The following is a 15756-nucleotide window of genomic DNA, read 5'->3' on the forward strand; positions in this document are numbered from 1 at the left end:
GTTTTGGCAGGGAATCTTCCCTGGGTCTCCAGCATCTGATTAGTCCCCTATACCAGGATTGTCTTGGTTCCTGTATCATTTCCACCTTGTTCTATTCTCTGGCTGCATTTGCAGTTTGATTGTGTTTTATTCCATGATAGTGCCTTATGTTTTCTTTAAAATTATATTGGTGTAAATGATGTTTTGCGTTTCTTATAAAGCTAAATGTTGGGACCCGAATTTTTCTCCCACCACCCTTAACCAGGTTTATTTTTAGATGGAGTATTTCTACAATTGGATTAAACATTTCCTACGTCTTTGTCTCTTGCCTACAATTACATGTTTCGTAGCAACTCGACAGGGAAGAGTTAATTGTCCCTTTGATGAATATTGTAACGATCAATTTTCAGTTGCTCATTAAAGTGTTAACTCTGCTATACCACACACCCCACTAGCTACAAAAAATGTTAATTACCCCACTACAAATAGTAGCTGTAAAATTATTAATTAGCTCATTGGTAGCAGAATATAGTAATTAGCCTTAAACTGCGAGATTCTGAAGAAGTGAATTGTGGAAATTGGGACTCTGCTGTTCTACTTATTAAACAGACTTTCTTTAATGAATATTTCAGGCGTCAGTGATGGTGTTTTTAAAAATGATCCAGTCTTTGGTCTTCAAATCTTTGAGATGTCACTCAGATTTCGTCACAAGAACCTTGTCACAGATTCTCTTGATCATAGTAACATAGTAACATAGTTGATGAGGTTGAAAAAAGACACCAGTCCATCAAGTTCAAACTATTTTGGATCTCCTGCGATCCTGCACTTATATTTGAAATTGATCCGGAGTAAACAACCACCAATCTGTTTCAATTGTGAAAATCCCCCCAGCCCCAATATTACAGTCCTATTTTTACCCTATATCCACTACTATCCTTCATTTTAATTAATGGCCGTATCCCTGGATACACTTTTCCACTAAAAATTTGTCTAACCATTTCTTAAACATATCTATTGAATCTGCCATCACAACCTTCCCTGGCAATGAATTCCATATCTTGACTGCCCTTACTGTAAAGAACCCCTTCCTTTGCTGGGTGTGAAATTTCCTCTCCTCTAACCTTAGGGGGTGACCGCGTGTCCTGTGTATAGTCCTTGGGGTAAAAAGTTCCCATGAAAGTTCTCTGTATTGACCCTTAATGTATTTGTACATAGTAATCATATCTCCCCTTAGATGCCTCTTTTCTAAAGTAAACATGCCTAAACTGGCTAACCTTTCCTCATAACTTAATGACTCCATCAGGGTTGCCAAACATCAGTAAACTTACTTAAAGTCAGGAAAAATTAGTCAAAATTTCACCAATCTGTAAGAAAAAGGTACTCTTACACTTACACCAAAGCACAAAGTATTATTTAGGGTTGTAACGCGCCCCTTATTTACAAGGTTCCCTATAGCATAGACTGGCGGTTCCCAAAGTGTGCGCCGCGGCTCCCAGGAGTGCCATGGCACTTTTCACAGGTGTGCCGCGGGCCAGCCATAGAAAAAAGAGAGAACACAAACACTTACCAATCCGCGCAGCGCCGGGACCCAGCATCCACCTCTCTCCCACAGATGTCACTGAATATCGATGTCAGTGACAGCTACGGGAGAGAGGAGGATGCTGGGGACAGTGGGGCAGAGGAGGGGGACAGCTGAGCAGAGGAAGGGGGACAGTGTGACAGAGAGCAGAGGAGGGGGACAGCGTGAGAGAGGGCAGAAGAGGGGGACAGTGTGAGAGAGGGCAGAGGAGGGGGACAGCGGGGCAAAGGAGGGGGACAGCAGGGCAGAGGAGGGGGGACAGCGTGAGAGAGGGCAGAGGAGGGGACAGCGTGACAGAGTGCAGAGGAGGGGACAGTGTGACAGAGGGTAGAGGAGGGGGACAGCGTTAGAGAGGGCAGTGTGCTTGGATGCAGAGGGGGCAGTGTACCTGGATGCAGAGGGGGCAGTGTGCCTGGATGCAGAGGGGGCAGAGTGTCTGGATGCAGAGGGGGCAGAGTGTCTGGATGCAGAGGGGGCAGAGTGTCTGGATGCAGAGGGGGCAGAGTGTCTGGATGCAGAGGGGCATTTTTGCATACAACTAAATAAGTATTTTTGTCGTGACCTAAATACTTATTACAATTTTTTGACCCAACTACTTCTAAAACAGGACTGCTCAGTAATTATTTTGGAGGGGTGCCTTGAAAAAATTTGGAGACTCTAAGGGTGCCGCGAACTGCAAATGTTTGGGAACCACTGGCATAGACACCTCTTTTACTTTCAGTTCTTGGAAAGCTTTGGTATAGCAAAATAATTTGTCAGTAAAATATGCTAGCTGACAGTTATGCTTCCTAAAACATGACCAAACCCTCTGTGATCTGGACAATCTCCTGGATGAGGTCTGACTGTTAGGACCACCACCGGTTATGCAGGAAAACCAGCCACCCGGAACCCAGTGAGTAATTTGCTTCCCCAACACTTGGGTAAAGTGACATTAAGAGGGTAAATACCAGCCATACTAGCTCTCCGCTTTATTGTCATTGGCTTGAACTATGTCCTGCTTAGGGGCAGATTAAATTAGCCGCGAGGTGCTGCCTGTTTTCTACCGAATCCAATATAAAATACTTTTACTAACCTACAAGGCCATCAACAAAGCTGCACCAACATACATCTCCTCTCTTGTCTCAAAATATCTCCCATCTCTGCAACTCCGTTCTGCACAAGATCTGCGTCTGTCTTATACCCTCATTACATCCTCCCATTCCAGGTTACAGAACTTTTTTCGGGCTGCACCCACTCTATGGAATTCTCTCCCTTGCACAATAAGACTCTCCTCTGGTCTACAAACTTTCAAGCACTCTCTGAAAACCCATCTCTTCAGACAAGTTTATAATATTCCTCAACCACCCTCTTAGCCTCACTACCTTACCCTATTACCACCCGTTACACAATTTCACACAAGACAACCACTCCCTGACCAACATTGTTGTGTGACAGGATCATTTAGCTTATGAGTCACTTTTACCTTTGCAGCCTGGCTGGGCCGAAATACAAAATGTACGCTTAGCCTTAGCCTCATGTGTCAAACTCCCATTGTCCCATAGATTGTAAGCTTGTGAGCAGGGCCTTCTCACCCCTTTGTCTGTTCTACCTAGTTTGTTTATTAGTTTACTATGTTTGTCCCCAATTGTAAAGCGCTACGGAATATGTTGGCGCTATATAAATAAATGATGATTATGATATTGCCTGCTAATATGGTACAGAAATCTCTTCTCAGTTTCTCTCGCAACTCCATGGGACGGAAGGGGAAATGAGTGGAGGTCTTAGAAAAAACTCCAACGTGATGTGACTGAGGACTGTTCCGGAGACACATCTCATTACCTTGCGGCCCACTGAATTCCCCACTTAGACTTGTTGTACAAAGACAACGATGAGGAGAGTGATAAAGATGAGACACTTTGGAGCCTCTGCGTTTGTAAAAGTATCCTAGCTACCCTACTGTAAATTGAATCTAAAAATGTATAAGACATCACAAAGGGCGAGATATTGAAGACAGTTACGTAAAAGCTAGCAAAGACAATAGGTCTGATTGTAAGCTTTTGGACCCAGGGTATTTAACACTTTTCACATTCCCGTTGGACAATACCATCAGCATTTTCTTTCCTGACATCTGACTTCTACTAGACGCTGATGACATTTCCTTTGCCTGTAACTTGTGAAACTTCATTAAACCAAACATTTGTAATCAATAATTCCTGCCTGATGTCCATCTCTAGCAATGCACCTCATATTCACAGAGACATCACAGAACTGGACAGGAAGTTCTATATTTATTTGAGTCAATTCCTTATTGGCGTAACTTAATAATATATATGTGTTGGAGTTGATTACTGCAGAAGGAAACATCAAAGGCCCCAGTTCAAGAATATAGTTTTCTTGCCCTCTTCTATAGGATCATCTTAGCACCTCATCCTTTGGTAGAAGCACCTGTTTAAAGGGAATTAAGTAAATGGTATCGGAGGCCTCTTAGGTGACCCAACTGCCATAAAATATAAATAAAATACATATGGTTCAGACATTGTTCTGCTTTCAGCTTCTGGGCTCCCAGTAAATAGATTGTCGTATTTTACCACACTGCTCCGTTATCTTCTGTGTATAAAAGAGCAGGGGGTAAATGTATCAAGCAGAGAGTTTTCCAGCGGGTTTGAAAAGTGGAGATCTTGCTTATAGCAACCAATCAGATTCTAGCTGTCATTTTGTAGAATGTACTAAATAAATGATAGCTAGAATCTGATTGGTTTTTCAAACACGCAGGAAAACTCTAAGCTTGATACATTTACCCCCAGGTGTGTAAGTTGTGCATGAACATGCCTCTACTCATCTCTATGCTGTGCTGTACATTGCATGCAAAGCAGATGCAAAACAACTATTGAAATGAAAATAATACATTTCCATTCACATTTTAAATGTTTGCTACTCTATTTTGAGCTTGAAAAGAGGTGTGAAATTGCACAGCTTAGCAACTTAAACTTCCTTCTAGTGGGTGGGTATGAGGTTCCCCAAACTCCAGCTCCAACTTTCAGCTTTATTTAAAAGACCAGGGGCCTGATTCATCAAGGATCTTAACTTATGAAACTTCTTATTTCAGTCTCCTGGACAAAACCATGTTACAATGCAAGGGGTGCAAATTAGTATTCTGTTTTGCACATAAGTTAAATACTGACTGTTTTTTCATGTAGCACAAAAATACTTGATAGCTTATTTGTACACTGAAATATAAAGTTGATATTTGTGTGCTACATGAAAAAAACAGTCAGTATTTAACTAATGTGCAAAACAGAATACTCATTTGCACCTCTTGCATTGTAACATGGTTTTGTCCAGGAGACTGAAATAAGAAGTTTCTTAAGTTAAGATCCTTAATGAATCAGGCCCCAGTAACTGATAACTACACACATGCATCTAGAATCTGCTGGACCTTCTCTATTTACAGCGAAAGGGATCTGCCGTCTTTGACTTGTGTCCACCGACTGCATTGTGTCTTGCAAAAAAAAAAAAAAACACTGCTGTACCGAGCAAAATATAAGCGTGTATGCTCAATAATGGATCTTGCGTCTTAAGGATAATGGCAGTGTTGATATTGGTTGTCAGTGTGAGGAACACCAAACTTAAAACTTTGCACCCATGTAGTCTTAATCCGACTATTTCCTTCTAATCGTGGATAAAATCCCGTTTCAGTACACAGTGCACTGATCCCTACTGATCCCCACTGTATTAAATAAGCAGTGCTACAATGTTATTGGGGAAGGGTCAGGCATAGATGCACACTTAGGACCTCACATAGTGTTAAGACACAACACATTTTATACGGGTATACTGACTCGAAAGAATCTCAGCTGACCGTCATTTTTATCATATTCATAACTTACACCAGTGATCGAGCACAAGCTGCATTTACCCCAACACACCCATAACGTATTTTAGCTACGTTTACATGCCCCTTCCTTCGTCGTCTCTTCAATCGAAAAATATAACAAGTGGTTGTAAGAGCAAGACAGGACTTAGGGGTATATTTACTAAACTGCAGGTTTGAAGAAGTGGAGATGTTGCCTATAGCAACCAATCAGATTCTAGCTGTCATTTTGTAGAATGTATTAAAAAAAATGACAGCTAGAATCTGATTGGTTGCTATAGGCAACATCTCCACTTTTTCAAACTCACAGTTTAGAAAATCTAGCCCTTAGTCTTCATATGGCCACAACCATAACTAGTACTTTGTGTGCATGTCCAGAAATAATGCCCATTTTATAAAACGCTATGGAATAAGCGGGTGCTTTATAAATAAATAATATTAATAATAATAATAATAATAATAATATTAATATTAATAATATTTTAAGCAACATAGCACACGTTACTTTCAACTCTGCATGACCCCATAATAAGCATGTATTTAATAAGTTAATAATAAATATGTTTAAACCCAGCAAACATACCAAGGGGTATATTTACTAAACTGCGGGTTTGAAAAAATGGAGATGTTGCCTATAGCAACCAATCACATTCTAGCTGTCATTTTGTAGAATGTATTAAAAAAATGACAGCTAGAATCTGATTGGTTGCTATAGGCATCATCTCCACTTTTTCAAACCCTCAGTTTAGTAAATATACCCCAAGTCTTTTATTTAAAAAAAGAACACGCCTACTTATAAAAGTGGGAGAAAAGTGTAATTTTTGCATTGAGTTTTATTTGCCGTTTAGAGCACCACAAACTACCTATCTCATTTCATCTATTTAAGATTTCCAAAGTGTCAATAGTGAAATTTAATTAAAGCCTAAAAATTTAGCTAGTCAGGGTAAACAGACTTTCCCTAATGGGGTAAAGTCACGTGTTAATGGTGTAAACTAAGGGGTAGCCAGCAGAACAGCAATGTCTGCCCACAGATTTCTCATCCAGGGTGAAGTCATTCTGATATAAAACACAAGATAAATATGATAGGGTAACTGGGAGCTTGTGTCTACTACTTAACCACTCAAACAAGTCAGAAAAACATTCCCACACTTATAGCTCAATTAAGGGGTCCTGAACTTACAATGGCTCATTTTAAAGTCATGTAGTTATTACCAGAGGTACTTCCTGTCCTCTGCCAAATACTTAAGTAGGTATTAAATCTTCTGCAGAATGGAATTAACCTACTTATGCACTTTTGTTAGAAAAGATCCACGTCTGATTAAAAGTTCACGCGTTTTCCGGAGAGGACAAATGGCGTTCACCCTTTTTAAATGAAAATGAGCAACAATGCAAAATCTTTTTACGCGAGAAAAAACTGTAATTAAAGTTCTCCATAATGTGTTTATTTAATGGCAGGACTTTATAGCATGTGTCAGGTTTGGTTTGTGTTTTGGTTGGGTCCATTAATTGCAGGGTTACAAACATTTCCTTCAGCAATCTGCTTTTTTTGCTGGATTTCTGAGGACCTAATGGAGATAATTAATGGAAATGCTGGTACTGTAGGAAATGTGTATTTGTTGTGTACATTGGGATGTGTTTAATCCCTTTACTGTAATGCATGGTGTATAGTATTCACATCTGTGACCTCCTCACCCCCTTTCAACTCCCAAGGCGTCTGAGGGAGAATTATGTTTCAGCACATCCATCAAGCAGAATAATTGTGGAGTAGGGAAACACGATTCGATGTATTCACACCAGAGACCACCTCCACTTGCACCTGCATATATACCTACTCTCTACGTCCAAACAGAAGGACTAATGTAATGGGATAATTTGGCTGTAGGGCTTCGTGACACTGATTAGTACAAAGTCATTACTGCACAAAACAAAGTGTAACAAAAGCAGCTAGATACTACAGATCAGCATATTTATTTTGTTTTACAACAACAAGCAATTTACTGTCTAACCAACGCCAACGAAAATATTTTGGTATGCAGCTAATTCAATCTTTCATGAGAGCGAATCATCTCAAAACCCCAAAACATGACCAGAAAATGTGACTTTTCTACCGCACATTAGATATTTTTTTTTTCATGCAAGTCAAAAGGACGCTTAGCGCTGGGTAATGTGTTAAATCGTTAACCAGTAACCCTTTCCCTGCCAGGAGACCCATTATCTTTTGTATTTTAGGTCTGCATTGGTATTGTCAGGAATACTTTTTTATTTTTTACTGTACCCCGCCAAATGTTCTGTTACTCTTATTTGAGGATATACAGGGGATATACAGAGCTTGCATTTTATAGCTTGGCAAGTATTGTAAAATCATTTTTTAATGTAAGAGCATTAGCATTATACAGGGAAAATGGGTGTGTGGATAAAACCGCACTCTTTGTGATTCTAGCTATTTTAGCAAAATTATTTAAAGCCACAAAATATGAATTTGCAATTTGTAACAAATATGTAAACATGTGCTTTACTCCTGGGAGTACTGGGTAAGAGATGGTCAGTCTAGACCCAAATCATCTCCTTCATGTAGGAAACACTGGTGTTCATGCACCAGTGTTTCCCCTCAGTCACTGGAGCGTCATTGTGATGCATGCGGAGAGCGTCCTCTATGAGAGGAGGGTGCCCCCTTTATGTACTTGTAGCCTGGGTGACTCCAAGCTCATTTCATTTCTGAACAGCAAGCAACAGCTGCAGCTTAAATATATAAGGGAGTGAATGCCATGAGACGTAGGAATAAGGTCGAGGGCCTCTTATGTGTGGCTAGACCTCGATTAAATTTTTTGGGTCAAAATTGTATTTTAAAATGTCATTTTCCTAACAAGAAAATCTAAGAAAAATTAAAGGTAATTAAGACATTTTTAAGACATCTATCTATCTATCTATCTATCTATCTATCTATCTATCTATCTATCTATCTATCTATCTATCTCACCCTTTCTGATATCTATCTATTTATCTATCTATCTATCTATCTATCTATCTATCTATCTATCTATCTATCTATCTATCTATCTATCTTTCTCACTCTATCTATCTATCTATCTATCTATCTATCTATCTATCTATCTATCTATCTATCCATCTCACTTTTTCTTCTATCTATCTATCTATCTATCTATCTATCTATCTATCTATCTATCTTTCTCACTCTTTCATCTATCTATCTATCTATCTATCTATCTATCTCACTTTTTCTCACATCTATCTATCTATCTATCTATCTATCTATCTATCTATCTATCTATCTATCTATCTATCTATCTTTCTCAGTCTTTCTTCTATCTATCTATCTATCTATCTATCTATCTATCTATCTATCTATCTATCTATCTATCTATCTATCTCACTTTTTCTCATATCTATCTATCTATCTATCTATCTATCTATCTATCTATCTATCTATCTATCTATCTATCTCACCCTTTCTGATATCTATCTATCTATCTATCTATCTATCTATCTATCTATCTATCTATCTATCTATCTATCTATCTATCTATCTATCTCACTTTTTCTCATATCTATCTATCTATCTATCTATCTATCTATCTATCTATCTATCTATCTATCTATCTATCTATCTATCTATCTATCTCACTTTTTCTCATATCTATCTATCTATCTATCTATCTATCTATCTATCTATCTATCTATCTATCTATCTATCTATCTATCTCACTTTTTCTCATATCTATCTATCTATCTATCTATCTATCTATCTATCTATCTATATCTCATATCTATCTATCTATCTATCTATCTATCTATCTATCTATCTATCTATCTATCTATCTATCTCATATCTATCTATCTATCTATCTATCTATCTATCTATCTATCTATCTATCTATCTATCTATCTATCTCATATCTTTCTCATATCTATCTATCTATCTATCTATCCAATGTCTGTCTCTCTTTCTATCTATTATATATCTATCAAACTCTCTGACATATTCTCAATAGAAAATAATATGACTTTTACAAAAAAATGTTTGTAGAGTGTTGAAATAATATCTGCTATAAAATAAAAAGAATAAATGAAGCCATGTTAAATTTAATTCCTAAGGTCGCATATGTCATTGTTTGAACGGTTTGAAAGGTTTGAAATACATATTTAGCATTTTATCAAGAAAGGAGGCTGCATTTTACCATCATGCGCTGATCTAATTAGGAGGAAAACAAAGGACACGCCAGCATTGTGCCGAGATATGTTTTGTCTCATTGCGTCTTCCAGAAATACAATAGACAAGATAATCCAGAGTTTCATGGAAAATCAATTACTCTTTAGCTGTACATTCCCAGTCAGTGGAGCCTGATATATTTTATATCTCAAATAATATGCACTTTTAGTTACCTAGGAGACCAGAACCCGAAGTGAACGTCAGTCTGTTCCAGAGACATCGGCCACACCGTCCTTGCCTGTGATTGCTTGGCTGTTTGTATTGACACCGTCTTTTATATGAACCTTAGTTCATTTTTCTTTAGCAATAAGTAAGATCATTTATAGGCCGAGGAAAATGTCTCTTTTTAGGCAGATTCTTTTTATAATTGCTTTAACAGTCCAGGATCTGTTTAGAATTGTATGTACATGGCTTGTTAGAATGCATATTCCACTTGCAAACAGACTGGAGGTTACATCATGACATAATCGCAGATATACACAGATTATATATTTTATATAATACAACAAACTGTTAAATATTTATTCTTAAGTACAAACACAAATAACTGTAGCAAGATGATTTGCAAATTATTATTATTAACTTTTCTTTTGCTTTCTAGTGCAACAATAAGTGTATATTACGGTTGTTTCTAACCTATCTATCTGTGAACCAGGGGCAGGCTGGGCTGGGGGGCAGGGGGCATCTGGCATCTGCCATAGTGGGCTGCCTTGTGCTGGGTCACTGGGCAATCTGCATTTTTTTTCCCTTTAAAATAGGTTGCTGAGTCTTGTCCTTCCCCCCCCCCACCCCCTGCAGGATTTGCCAACCCTCCCCTGCTGTGAACTCATACTTGCCAACTTTCCCGGAATGTCCGGAAGACTCCCAAAATTCGGGTAGGTCTTCCGGACACCCGGGAGAGCAGGCAAATATACAGCAAACGGCATCTTGCTGTCAAAATGACGCGATTCGTGGTGAATCTCGCTATTTTGGCCCCGCCCCCCGCGACAAAATGCAGTTTGCCGGATCTGCCTGGAATCTCCCGGAAAGAAGTTTAAAAAGTTTGGCAAGTATGTGTGAACTGAAGATTTGTGCCAAATTATTATTATTAGTTGCTATGTGTCATATCTCCACTTTTTCTTTATAGCAGTTTTAGTAAATGTCCCCCACAATCTCAGAGATGTGGGGAACACTTGAAGCACAAGCTCTACTCACGCCAATAGAACTTAACAGGCAGACATGACTACTGTAAGCTTTTTTTTTTGCTTGTTTTGGGGAAGGTAGTTCTTACATTGTTTTAACATTGTTACATTTTACTGCAGAACAGTCAGATTTTACAGGGTACAATTGTTAACCCCCAAATCTTGACCCAAGAAGCAAAATGATTATGATAAATATTTGCAATGGCATTACTGGTAATGTTCCTGTGTGTCAATCCAGTAATGTGCAGTCTGTACATTGCATTTATTACCTAGGACACTGGGAAGTGATTGCACAGACACTGGATGAACAGTGCCCCATAGTGATGCAAGACAAAGAAGCTCCACCACCTGCATTATAATTTTCCTGCCTGACCTCTCAAATGTTGTCTCTGGATGGACATTTTTAAAAACTGGTACACTATAGAAAGCTGCTGTAACACATATCAACCAATCAGATTTTTACCCTCATATTTATCGTTTACAGCACCTTTTTCCTGCGCCAGTTTTCATAAATCCACATTATATATAATGTTACAGCAGGGTAAAGAGATATTATGCTGGGGAATTACTTTTTTTTTTATCAATACACGCATACTTACATGCATGAGAGGTGATGTGTTTTAGACCTGGTAAAGCCAGGTAATCATTCTATTATTTTATGGTAATTTAACGCCTTAGGACACTGTTCTATTGTAACTTATAGATAATGTATCATTTTACCTTGGCCAACCATGCAAACTTCATTGATTTTAATAAATACAAATATACAAAGAACTAAGCTTGACCCTTTGGAATAACCCAAAGCTATCTGCCAAACTGAACATTTATAGATACATGCATATGTTGCAAAGGTTTTCCCTTAAGTCATTTGTTAAACAATATTGGCTGTATGAAAGGGTTTAATATAATTGTTTAGTAAAAGTGTTACAGTTTATTAGAAATAAACAAACCAGTTTTAAAAAAAAACTAATAAAGATTTTATATCTAAAAGGTAAATATTTACATTTTAAGTTTCTTTTAAAACAAATTGTGCCACTGGCTGGATTGAATAAATCAGTCTATCGGACCTTGTATGTCTTTGCAAATTGTGCTTAATTTAAGATTGACAAATAGATTGTCACCATCAGCTATTTATATAGCGCCACTAATGCCGCAGCGCTGTACAGAGAACTCACTCACATCAGTCCCTGCCCCATTGGAGCTTACAGTCTAAATTCCCAAACATACACACACAGACACACACACACACACACAGGGTGAACATACAAACTCCACACAGGTCACGGTCGGAAATCGAACTCATGACCCCTCCAAAACTTGCTCTTAAAGACATTGATGTTTTAAATTTAGCTGTCAAAGTAGCTGAATATTGGTGATTTGCAGAAATCGCAGTTTAATACATTTACCACCAGAAGTAGAGCACCCACAACAGATACATTTCCTGATGGCCTTCTCTGTGTCCAGGTCTTCATTGGTCACATTTACTTGAACACTCTCTTTTCCTACTTGGTTTACACTCGCACAACCCTTGCCTCCACCGATCCACCTCTATAAGTGTAAGGAGTCGCGACTGACTCTGCACACAGACTCGAGTGTAAGGCTTTTTGTGAGCATGTGCAGTAGTGATATTTGCGTGCAACTCTACATGACGCCTAATCTGTTGACAATGATTCCTTATATCTCCCACTTATGCTGCAAACCTGTCAGGGCAAATTGTTGGCTACAATGCTGCAGAGCTTCTCTCGCAGTCACCGCTACGCAGTAATGCAACAATGATCATTTGGGAATGTGAGTGCGAAGGATAAATACTGAAAAAAGAATGCTTCCGATAGATCAATATTTATTTTATTCTTGTTGTCCACTCCAATGGCCTAATTCGTTTAACAATTAGAAATTCAAATTGTGACTTTAATCCCATTAGATTCTAATTTTTACTGCTTATTGAAAAAACATTGGTCCACTTTGGATGACCCTCTCTTTTTCCTCTGTGTCTGATGAATTGACAGACTTTATGGGCCTGAGTTCTTAAGGCAGGTATCTCTGTTTTTTGTGCGTACCGTACGCAATTCCGTTCTGCACATGCCCAGAATGAGGACACTCGGCCGTTAACAAAAGCAAGTCCGCTGCGTATGCCAGCGCAAATGGCAGTTACTACGGTCTACGATTTCGGGGAGTGAAAGTAGCAGGGAAGGGGCGTGTGCCCGTACTCGATGCACAATGTGGGGGTGCCAAACTCAAGCGAATGCAGCCACGTCGAAGCTCTGTGTGTGTGAAAGTTCCTTGTTTTTCTGACGTATCTCTTGTACAAGCTACGGGTGTAGTCCAAGTCCTGAGTCAGTAGTGTATGCATGATATAACATGTGTCTGCAATCAGGGGCAACTGTGAAAATGTATTTTATGTACTGTAGACATTAAGAACAGCCTAACCCTAATGTTTATCAGCGGAAAAAAAAATGATAAAATACAACAAACAAATTTCATTTCTAATTATAAATGACTATATTATTGACAGGTAACATTAATTGATTAATATTTTTTTTTCTGTGTATTCATTTAAGATTTTATATTCCACATAGGTATTGTACGGATCCTGCAGTGTCTGGTCTATACAGCAGAGTGACCCTACACCCATAGTCATCACCACACGTATCTTGAGATCCGCTCCTTGCTGACTCCGGGAATACGCAGAGCTGATTTACGTGCCGTTGAAAAGAACTGCACGATGCGCTCAGTACGTGTGCCTTAATGATTAAGGCTCTATATTGTTTCAGTACACAAAATAGCTGCTCCATTCTATGTAGGTGACAGTTCCCCCTAAATCTAATCCTTCCTCCCCAGCTGCCTCTTCGTCCGATCTATACCAAGATTTTCTCCAGGACTCAAGATCAAGCCTTCGAGCATTCCCAGGCAATAATCAAGAACAGGCTCGACACAACTATCCCTGCCCGGATCCCGTGCAGTTTGACCACCCACATGTGTGACTAAGTTTACAGCGATCTGTCATTTGGCTCTCAGAACGAACAGCTGGATTGCAAGCTGTGTGGCCACCTTCACTCAATAGACACTGCGGAAGATGAGAGCTATCGTACGTCTCTCAACTAATGCTGCCCCAAGTTATGGAACTACTGTACAATAGGAAGAGTCCCACCTTGGATACATTAAATCGCAAAGGTTCAATGGTATTAAATGTTATGATCTGTTTCCCTGCAACCAACTCAGTTCTTTACATTCTTCTCCTCTTCTAATAATTAAACTCACATTCTAATAGTGACTTGTACGAACGTGCTTATGTAACACAAAACATGCATAACTCATTAAAAAACTATGTTAATTGAAAAAACAATAATAAGTGGGACAAAAAAATAAAACACATATGGAGAATACAATACCCATTGGATGTAGCAGGCAATCAAAGTTGATTTATTAAGGGACCAATATCAGATTAAAAAAATAAATAAAATACGACATTTTAGCAGAGATGATTCAGACAGATGTTAGTGTGAATACAACCTTCAGGTAACATCATCTAACTGATTTCCTATCATTAGTTTTATGGTAAATTCATTTTTTTTTAGAGCAGCTTGTCAGAGCCAGATGTCTCGTGATTAATGGAATTGAAAGTAGTGGTGGGGAGTGAATGGATTTTCTTTAGGGGCTACAATGGTTAATGCAACTAAACGGAACCTCAAGCATAATGTTTTAGAATACGCTTTTGGGGCAATGCATCAAAGTTGCAAATTTTATACAAAAGTTAAAAAAAATAAAATAAAAGTTAAAAAGTTCAGAAGCAAAATTAAAAGTCTTTAAACTTTACTAAAGTATTTACTTACCGCTCTTGTTTTTCTACAACAGAGATTCAAAGTATGTTTTTTATCAGTACACGTAAATGTATGTAAAAGTTTACCAATTACTGTACCCCAAATGTTTATAATGTTATATATCAAGCTATATCCCTAGCGACTGTACATTTTTACCATGTACTCCATTGTCTATAAAGGTTTATCAAGTACTCCCTAATATGTACAAATATACTCTAAACAATCCTTTAAGAAACACCTCCGTTTTGCAGAAGATCTGCAGCTCTCATCTGCACTCATTACCTGCATCCATTCCATTTTTCGGACTGCACCCACTCTGTGGAATTCCCTCCCTCGCACAATAAGACTTTTCTCTGGTCTACAAAGTTTTAAACATTCTCTGACCTCTTCAGGCAAGCTTATAATATTCCTCAACCACCCTCTTAAACTCTCTAGTCTACCTTATTACTTCCATTTACACAGTTCACACAAGACAACAACCCTCTGACCCCCTGACCAACATTGCCATGTAACTGGATCATATAGCATACAAATCACTTTTTACCTTTGCAATCTGGCTGGACCAATATGTAGCACTTACCCTGATGTATCAAACTTCCATTGTCCTATAGATTGTAAGCTTGTGAGCAGGGCCCTCTTTGTGGGTGCATTTATTTACAAATAAATGATGAGGAGGATGATGATTAAGTTTAATGCAAAACACAAGCACCCTATACACTATACCCTCCCGGGTATCTTCTGGACGCTGATTTAAATGCCAACCACAACAAACAGTACCAAAATAAATATAACCATATATATGTATATATAATTGTAAACATAAGTGTATAAAAAATATACATAAAAATATATACGTATAGCCACCACTTTTATGTCCTGAAGGAGACAGCTGCAGTTTCCTCTTCAGTACATATAAATACCGCTCCACAGAATATTAATAAAGTTTTATTTATTCAAAATCAAATAAACCGTATTAAAAAAAAACATTATTATGAAATCTGGAGTTAAAATATACAACATAAATAAGAAAAGCAGCTTATAAGTCTGATTTGCGTCTAATAAATATTTGATATTTTCCATTATATTGTCCTTATCAGGTACCTGATTATAAAATTCTTATA

This window comes from Mixophyes fleayi, chromosome 8, assembly GCF_038048845.1.
Source record: "Mixophyes fleayi isolate aMixFle1 chromosome 8, aMixFle1.hap1, whole genome shotgun sequence".
Classification (NCBI taxonomy): Eukaryota; Metazoa; Chordata; class Amphibia; order Anura; family Limnodynastidae; genus Mixophyes; species Mixophyes fleayi.